The sequence below is a fragment of the Anolis carolinensis genome, unplaced genomic scaffold (assembly GCF_035594765.1).
Source record: "Anolis carolinensis isolate JA03-04 unplaced genomic scaffold, rAnoCar3.1.pri scaffold_72, whole genome shotgun sequence".
NCBI lineage: Eukaryota > Metazoa > Chordata > Lepidosauria > Squamata > Dactyloidae > Anolis > Anolis carolinensis.
This window is the reverse complement of record NW_026943881.1, coordinates 46,986-55,000: the sequence shown is the minus strand read 5'-3', so window position 1 is coordinate 55,000 and position 8,015 is coordinate 46,986.

Here is an 8,015-nt window from a genome sequence, read left to right as displayed (position 1 = left end):
AAAAATAGATACCAATAAAATTACATTAATTGAGGCATCAGTAGGTTAAATGTTTTTGAATATTTACATAAAGTTCAAATTTAAGATAAGACTGTCCAACTCTGATCAAATCATTATTCTCATCTTCTTCAGTGTAAATGTGCTTATGTATCCTTTTAATAATAATAGAGTAAAATAATACCTGAAATAATAGTAATAATAATAATAAATACAGGAAAATAATACATGTAATAATAGAGTAAAATAATAAATGCAATAATAGTAATAATAATAATTATAATAAGATCAGAGTGAAATAATAAATGTAATAATAATAATAATAGAGTAAAATAATAATAATAATAATAATAATAATAATAATAATAATAATAATTTTATTTTTATACCCCGCCACCATCTCCCCAGAGGGACTCGGGGCGGCTCACAGATATAAAACCAGCATACAGAGTATCAAATACAAAAAACACAAAAATAAAATTAAAAGGCATAAAATAAAATCACAGTCATTATAAAACACATGATAAAACACAGCAATACCCTAGCACTCAAGACCTAGCTCTTTACTAGAGCTTTTAATCTATGTTAATTTTATCAATATTTGTATGTATGTATTTTTATCCTTTACAATTTTATCTTGTAAATCGCCTAGAGCATCTTGGATGGAGGGCGATTAATAAGTAATTAAATGATGATGATGATGATGATGATGATGATGGTTAATAAAATCATACAATGGATTGGGCAAAGTGCACTGAGTGAAAAAACAACAAAACCCAAAACAAAACAACAACAAAAAAGAGAAAATGGAAAAGCAAAGGAAAAATAAATGCAATACAGTAGAATCTCACTTATCCAACACTCACTTATCCAACGTTCTGGATTATCCAACACATTTTTGTAGTCAATGTTTTCAATATATCATGATATTTTGGTGCTAAATTCGTAAATACAGTAATTACTACATAGCATTAATGTGTAATGAACTACTTTTTCTGTCAAATTTGTTGTATAACATGATGTTTTGGTGCTTAATTAGTAAAATCATAAACTATTTTGATGTTTAATATGCTTTTTCTTAATCTCTCCTTATTATCCAACTTATTCACTTATCCAACATTCTGCTGGCCCGTTTATGTTGGATGAGACTCTACTGTAGTAGCAACAATAATAGAGAAAAATAATAAATGTAATAATACCAATAATAATAGAGAAAAATAATAAATATACCATATATTCTTGAGTATAAGCTGACCCAAATATAAGCCATCCAGGACTCTCACCTGAGTATAAGCCGAGGGGTCTTTTTCAGTCTTAAAAAAAGGGCTGAAAAACTAGGCTTATACTCGAGTATTGGTGCCCGGCCCAAGATCCAAACGAGCCTGACGCGGGTGGAGGAGAGTGACGACGAAGGGGAAAAGCCTCCGAGAATCCCGGCTACGCTCCCAACTGAGACCCTGGTGCCCCTGGCGAATGCCGGGCGTGGCACAGGACAAAGGGAAGCAGCAGCGGGGCCCACTGGCCCGCAAGGGGGCTTGCGACGGGCGGAGAATTGGGGATTGCCACCACAGGGACCCCTACCGAGACGAGAGGAACTAAGGATCGAGTTTGGGGGAGAGTCCTCTGAACTGGATTTTTTCCTGACCACGGTGAGGGGCTATATGGAGGACAATGCCCACACTTTTAGAACGGAATCCAGCCGGGTACGGGCCATTGGTGCAGTGTTGAAGAGGGGAGCGGCCAGCTGGTACGTTCAACTACACGCGCGGCGCGACCCATGTCTGGGGTCACTCCGACGCTTTATGGGGGCCCTGGAGACCCGTTTCCGAGATCCACTGGAGCAGATCCGGGCGAGGGAGGAGTTGAAGACCGTCTCCCAGGGGCAGAGGTCGGTATCTGAGTATGCGGAGGAGTTCCAATGCCTCGCTGAAAAGGTGCCGGAATGGTCTGCAGTGACAAAGATAGAACTCTTCAAAGAGGGGCTCAGGCGGGAGATCCTCTCCTGGGCGGTGCATCGTGATGAGCCTGACACACTGCGCGGATGGATTCAGCTGGCGGGGCGCATCGAGACATCGCTGGCCCAGGCGAGGAGGCACCGAGGAGGGCTACAGCAGCGGCCGCAGATGAAAGAGGGGAGCCGGAAGGAGGGATCAACCCCAGCCGGGAGGAGAACGGAGCCGACAGGGAACGTGAGCACCAGCAGGAGGGGCTGCTTCGTGTGCGGCCGTTTGGGCCACAGGGCTGCCGAGTGCTGGCAGAGAAAAGGGGAAGGCGGAGGCCCGCCCAAACCAAGAGCCGTGGCAGGGAAACGCGCCGAGGAAGAACCACCGATGAGGCACCACTCGGGGGGGTTGGTAAGTCAGGACAAAGCCATGATAGTGGTCCCCATTCAGCTGGAAAGTGGCAGCAAACAAGCAACCTGCAAAGCATTTGTGGATTGTGGATGTTCCAGGAACATCATCTCCCCTGAATTAGCCGAGGGATTGGGATGCGAAAGAACGAACCTAGAATCCCCAATAGCTTTTTCGCAGTTGGACGGATCCACAGCATCGGGATCATTAGCTAAGTACAGTGCCGAAGATGTAAAGTGTAAGATAGGGAGTTGGGAAGGAAAGGTGTCATTTGTGATATCACAAATAGCCAGCTATAATGTTATACTAGGCATGCCATGGCTGGGGCAGGCCAACCCGCAAATCAACTGGGAGGATAAGAGCATGATCTTCAGGATGAAGTTGGAAGGAGGGAGCCAGGAAGTGGAAAGGGAGCCGGGGAAAAGGGGGGAGGAAGACTCTATCAGGATAGCAGAACTGGCAGATAAATTACCCCCAGAGTATCGGGATTTTGTGGACGTATTTGATGAGAAGGAAGCAGACAGTTTCCCACCGAAGCGGAGAGTTGAAGTGAAGATAGAGCTAGTCCCAGGAGCAGAGCTTCCTAAGGCAAAAATATACCCAATGTCGGCTAGGGAAAAGGAGGAACTGAGAAAATACATTGATAAAAACCTAGCGAGGGGTTTCATAGAGCCTTCAAATTCCCCTCTAGGGGCGCCTGTGTTGTTCAGGCGCAAAAAGGACCAAACGCTGAGGCTCTGCATTGACTACAGGGGCCTGAATGCAATCAGTTCTGTAAATAAATACCCCCTACCTTTAGTGAAGGACTTGATCGCCCAGTTATCGGAGGGACAGATATTCACTAAATTGGACTTAATTGAAGCGTACCATAAATTGCAGATTAAACCAGAGGACAGGTGGAAGACGGCCTTCTCCTGTGCATTCGGATTATTCAATTATCGTGTGCTCCCTTTCGGTTTGTGCGGCGGAGGTGCCGCGTTCATGCAATTAATCAACGAAGTGTTGCATCCATTGTTGTACAAGGGAGTCTTTGTTTTTTTAGATGACATATTGTTAATATCTCGGACTAAGGAGCAACACATAGAACTAGTCAGGGAAGTCCTGCAAAAGTTGAGAGAAGCAAAACTGTATGCGAAGCTTGCCAAGTGCGAGTTCAATAAAGACCAGATAGACTTTCTGGGGTATAGGATTTCCTCCCAGGGAGTGGCGATGGACCCTGCGAAGGTAGAAGACGTGAGGGGGTGGGAAGCCCCCAAAACACGGAAGCAGCTGCAATCCTTCCTAGGGTTCGCAAACTTCTATAGAACATTTATCAAGGACTTTGCGCGCCTCACTTTGCCATTAACGGATTTGTTAAAGACTAAAGGCAGGGGAGAAACAGCCAAAGTGAAGGCCCCAGGGGCCAAACTGACCTGGACAATAGAATGCCAGGAAGCTTTCGAAGCCCTTAAAAAGCGTTTTACTGAGGAGCCTGTCCTACAGCACCCTGATATGTCTAAAGCCTTTGTATTACATTGCGATGCGTCAGACCGGGCATATGGGGCAGTTCTGCTACAGAAAGACGAGGGGGGGAACCTGAAGCCATGTGGCTATCTGTCAAAAAAGTTTAGCGATACAGAAAAAAACTGGCCGATTTGGGAGAGAGAAGCCTTAGCGATTCTAAAAGCACTAGAGTGCTGGAGACACTTTCTGGAAGGAAGTGGAACACCGTTTGAGGTGTGGACTGACCATAGAAATTTACAGTATCTAAGATCCCCTCGTAAACTATCAGCGAAGCAAATTAGATGGGCCCAATATTTCAGCCGTTTTGATTTCAGACTCAGATTCTTCCAGGGGAAACATAATATACTCGCTGACGCTCTCTCTCGGATGCCTCAGCACGGGGGAGGAATTCAGGAATCTGAAGGGAGTATTTTTCTTGATAAGCAATGGGGCCTGGCAGTACTAACTCGAGCACAAGCGGCCAAAGAAAACAAACGTACTGCCATTTCCACGGGGGGAGGAGAAATATGGGAGGAAGAGTTGAAGCGAGCGTATGGAATGGACAAATGGTTACAAACTAACAAAGAAAAGGGAGAATTGTGTGGGGATTTGGTGTTTGTAAATAAGAAATTGTATATCCCTGAATGTTTAAGACGAGAAATGTTAAGGAAGTACCATGATAACAAGGGTGCGGGTCATCTAGGCCCCACCAGGACTATTAAACTGTTGGCCAAACAATGCTGGTGGCCCGGAATGAGGAAAGACGCCAGGGGATACGTCACGCAGTGTGAATTATGTGCAGAGGGAAAAACACCACCGGGGAAGCCCCAGGGGCTATTGCAGAAGGTGGTGGAGCCCATGAGGCCATGGGAATGCGTAGCCATGGATTTTGTAGGCGAACTACCCCCCAGCAGAGGCCACAGATACATTTGGACAATATTGGACCTATTCTCAAAACAGGCACACTTTGTGGCCCTGCCAAAACTCCCTTCAGCTGAAAAACTTGCTGATTTGTATGTGAAGCATGTATATCGCCTACATGGGTGTCCCGACAAAATAATTAGCGACCGGGGAGTCCAATTTACTGCAAAATTTTGGGGAAAATTCTTACAGCTGTTAGGAGCAGAAAGGAACCTGAGCTCGGCCTTTCATCCCGCGACCAACGGGGGGGTCGAACGTACCCAACAGACACTGTGCCAATTCTTAAGGATGTACACCAATTATAGACAGGATGATTGGGCGGACCTTCTACCGTTTGCTGAGATGGCTTTTAACGGGGCCGTACATTCGGCCACAGGTCGTGCCCCATTCGAAATAGTATACGGACAGGAGGTGGCACCTTTCCCCAGGCTACCCGAGTGGAAGGAAGGGGAGGGCCAGACCGACGAGGAATGGCCGGCCAAAATCAAGCAAGGGTGGCAAACCGTGGTAGAGGCATTGCGGGAAACACAAAAGAAGTACAAGCTCTTTGCGGATCGTAGGCGCCGAGAGGGGGACAAATTGGGCGAAGGAGATCTGGTTTGGCTGAGCACAAAAAACCTGAAATTGGGATTCCCATCCAAGAAATTGGCTCCACGCTATATAGGACCATTCAGGGTAGCAAAAAGAATAAACGAAGTGACCTATGAGCTGAGGCTACCAAAGGACCTAGGAAAGGTACACCCGGTATTCCATTGCAGCCTGTTAAAAAAGTATAAAGGAACTCTGGACAGCGGAGAACAATAGTTGTGTTTAATCTTTTCCTTCCAGGACGAAGGGGAGGAGGACGCCATGTCAGAACCCTGCTACTAGAGCCTGGATGTGGCTCTGAGTTTCAGGGTCACTGACATTGATAAGACACCTGCGTCCCAGGACTCGGAGGAGAAACGGCTGCTGGACTTGGCGGGGAATTTGCGTGGGGTTTTACTGAGCGGGAAGAGACTGTTCAAATGAGGGGGAGGGTATATAAAGGAGGGTTGGCCGGAGCCTCCCATTCTTGGCTTTTCTGATGTTCATGTTTCCTACAGTAAAAGTTCCTGGTGATACCACAGAGAGTCTCGTGTGTTCATTCAGGAGCGGCTGTGGTGAGCTGACATATAAGTAAATACAAGTACAGTAGAGTCTCACTTATCCAAGCTAAATGGGCCAGCATAAGCTTGGATAAGTGAATATCTTGGATAATAAGGAGGGATTAAGGAAAAGCCTATTAAACATCAAATTAGGTTATGATTTTACAAATTAAGCACCAAAACATCATGTTATACAACAAATTTGACAGAAAAAGTAGTTCAATACGCAGTAATGTTATGTTGTAATTACTGTATTTACTAATTTAGCACCAAAATATCACGATATATTGAAAACATTGACTACAAAAATGGCTTGGATAATCCAGAAGCTTGGATAAGCGAGTCTTGGATAAGTGAGACTCTACTGTATTACAAAATTTGGAACAATCTGAAACGCCTGGCCCCAAGCACTTGAGATAAAGGATTTTCAACCTGTAGGGACTTGTAGATTCTGATTTGGGGGTGAAAGAAAGTGAGGTGGGGAAAAAATCAGTATCTTGGGGTTTTTTCCAAACTCTAGCATGGCTCCTAGGAACCCCCTCCAGCCAGCAAGGGAGGCAGCAGCAACTGAGAGAGAGAGTGAGAGAGAGAGAAGGAGAGAGAGAGGAAGAAGGAAGGCGGGATAGAAGGAAGGAAGGCAGGAGGGAGAGAAAGAGAGCAAGAACAGCCTCAAACGTTTCGAATAATTCCGCTTCCATTGGGAATAGGGACCGGGAGGCTGCAAAGGAGGGAAGCCAGGTTTCGCTCTTTCTCTTGTCTGCTCTGGGCACCTCCTCTGGCCAGGAGGAAGAAGGCAAAGGAAGGTGAGGAAAGGCTTCAAAGGGGAGGGAGGAGGAAAAGGGGCAAATATGTCTTGCTCTGGGGTTGCCACGAAGGCTGTTGCTCCAGGACGGGGAGAGGAGGGAGAAGGACCCTGGTGCCCTGCGCTGCCCTCCAGACTGGGAAGCCAGGGGTGCACCGCTTTGCCCGCATCACTCGCGAAAAATGTAACCTGGAGCGCTTTCTCTCTTTCTCTGCTGAACTGGATGCGCCTCAACTGCACCCCCTAGAGAACTGAGCCTTCCACAAAAGCGTAGTTTGCATATAGCTTGAGTCGCCCCTGTAGGAGTTTGGAATTTGGAGGAAAGTACAAGTAGTTAAAGGAGCCCCGGTGGCGAAGTGCGTTAAAGCACTGAGCTGGAGACCGAAAGGTCCCAGGTTCAAACCCCGGGAGCAGCATGAGCGGCCGCTATTAGCTCCAGCTCCTGCCAACCTAGCAATTCGAAAACATGCCAATGTGAGTAGATCAATAGGTACCGCTCCAGCAGGAAGGTAACGGCGCTCCATGCAGTCATGCCAGCCACATGACCTTGGAAGTGTCTACGGACAGTGCTGGCTCTTCGGCTTGGAAATGGAGATGAGCACCAACCTCCAGTCGGTCACGACTTGGACTTAACGTCAGGGGAAGCCTTTACCTTTTTACGAGTAGTTAAGATAGGTCCTTTCATAGAGAGGAAAAGGCTATGGGCAGTACAGTTGTAGAAAAGTCACCTGATAAGCAAATAGATTTGGGATCCATTCTGAAATGAAGGGAGCATTTACACTTTAGAATTAATGCAGCTTGACGCCACTTTAATTGGCATGGCTCAATGCTATGAAATCATGGGATTTCATAGAATGAGCCATGGCAGTTGACATGCTGTCAAAGTGCATCAACTCTACAGTATAGATGCATCTTAAAATGAACTCTAGTCTTAGTCAGCATTAAAACCACTATTGCATTTGTGCATGGAGAACAGGAGTCTGGTCAGTGGTCAATGGCAATTATGATGCACTGCTTGCTTACACACTGGAGTGGAGCTGGGAAGGAGAGGCCTTGGCAAAGAACACAGAGTTAACACAGCTGAATGCTCCCCTTCTAATGACTGGAACAGGATAGCTTTAATACACAAATAGGGCTTCTTTTCTGAAGCCATGAGTCAACTATTCTCAAGTGTCAATTTATCTGTGCTTTTAGTTCTGGTACTTCAGAATCCTACCAGACAAAGAAGAATCTTTGTCTACACTGGACAAACAGGACATAAGAGGATTAATGGACAGAAATCAGATATAAGAAATGGCAATATCCAAAAACCAGTTGCAGAACATTTCGACCTTC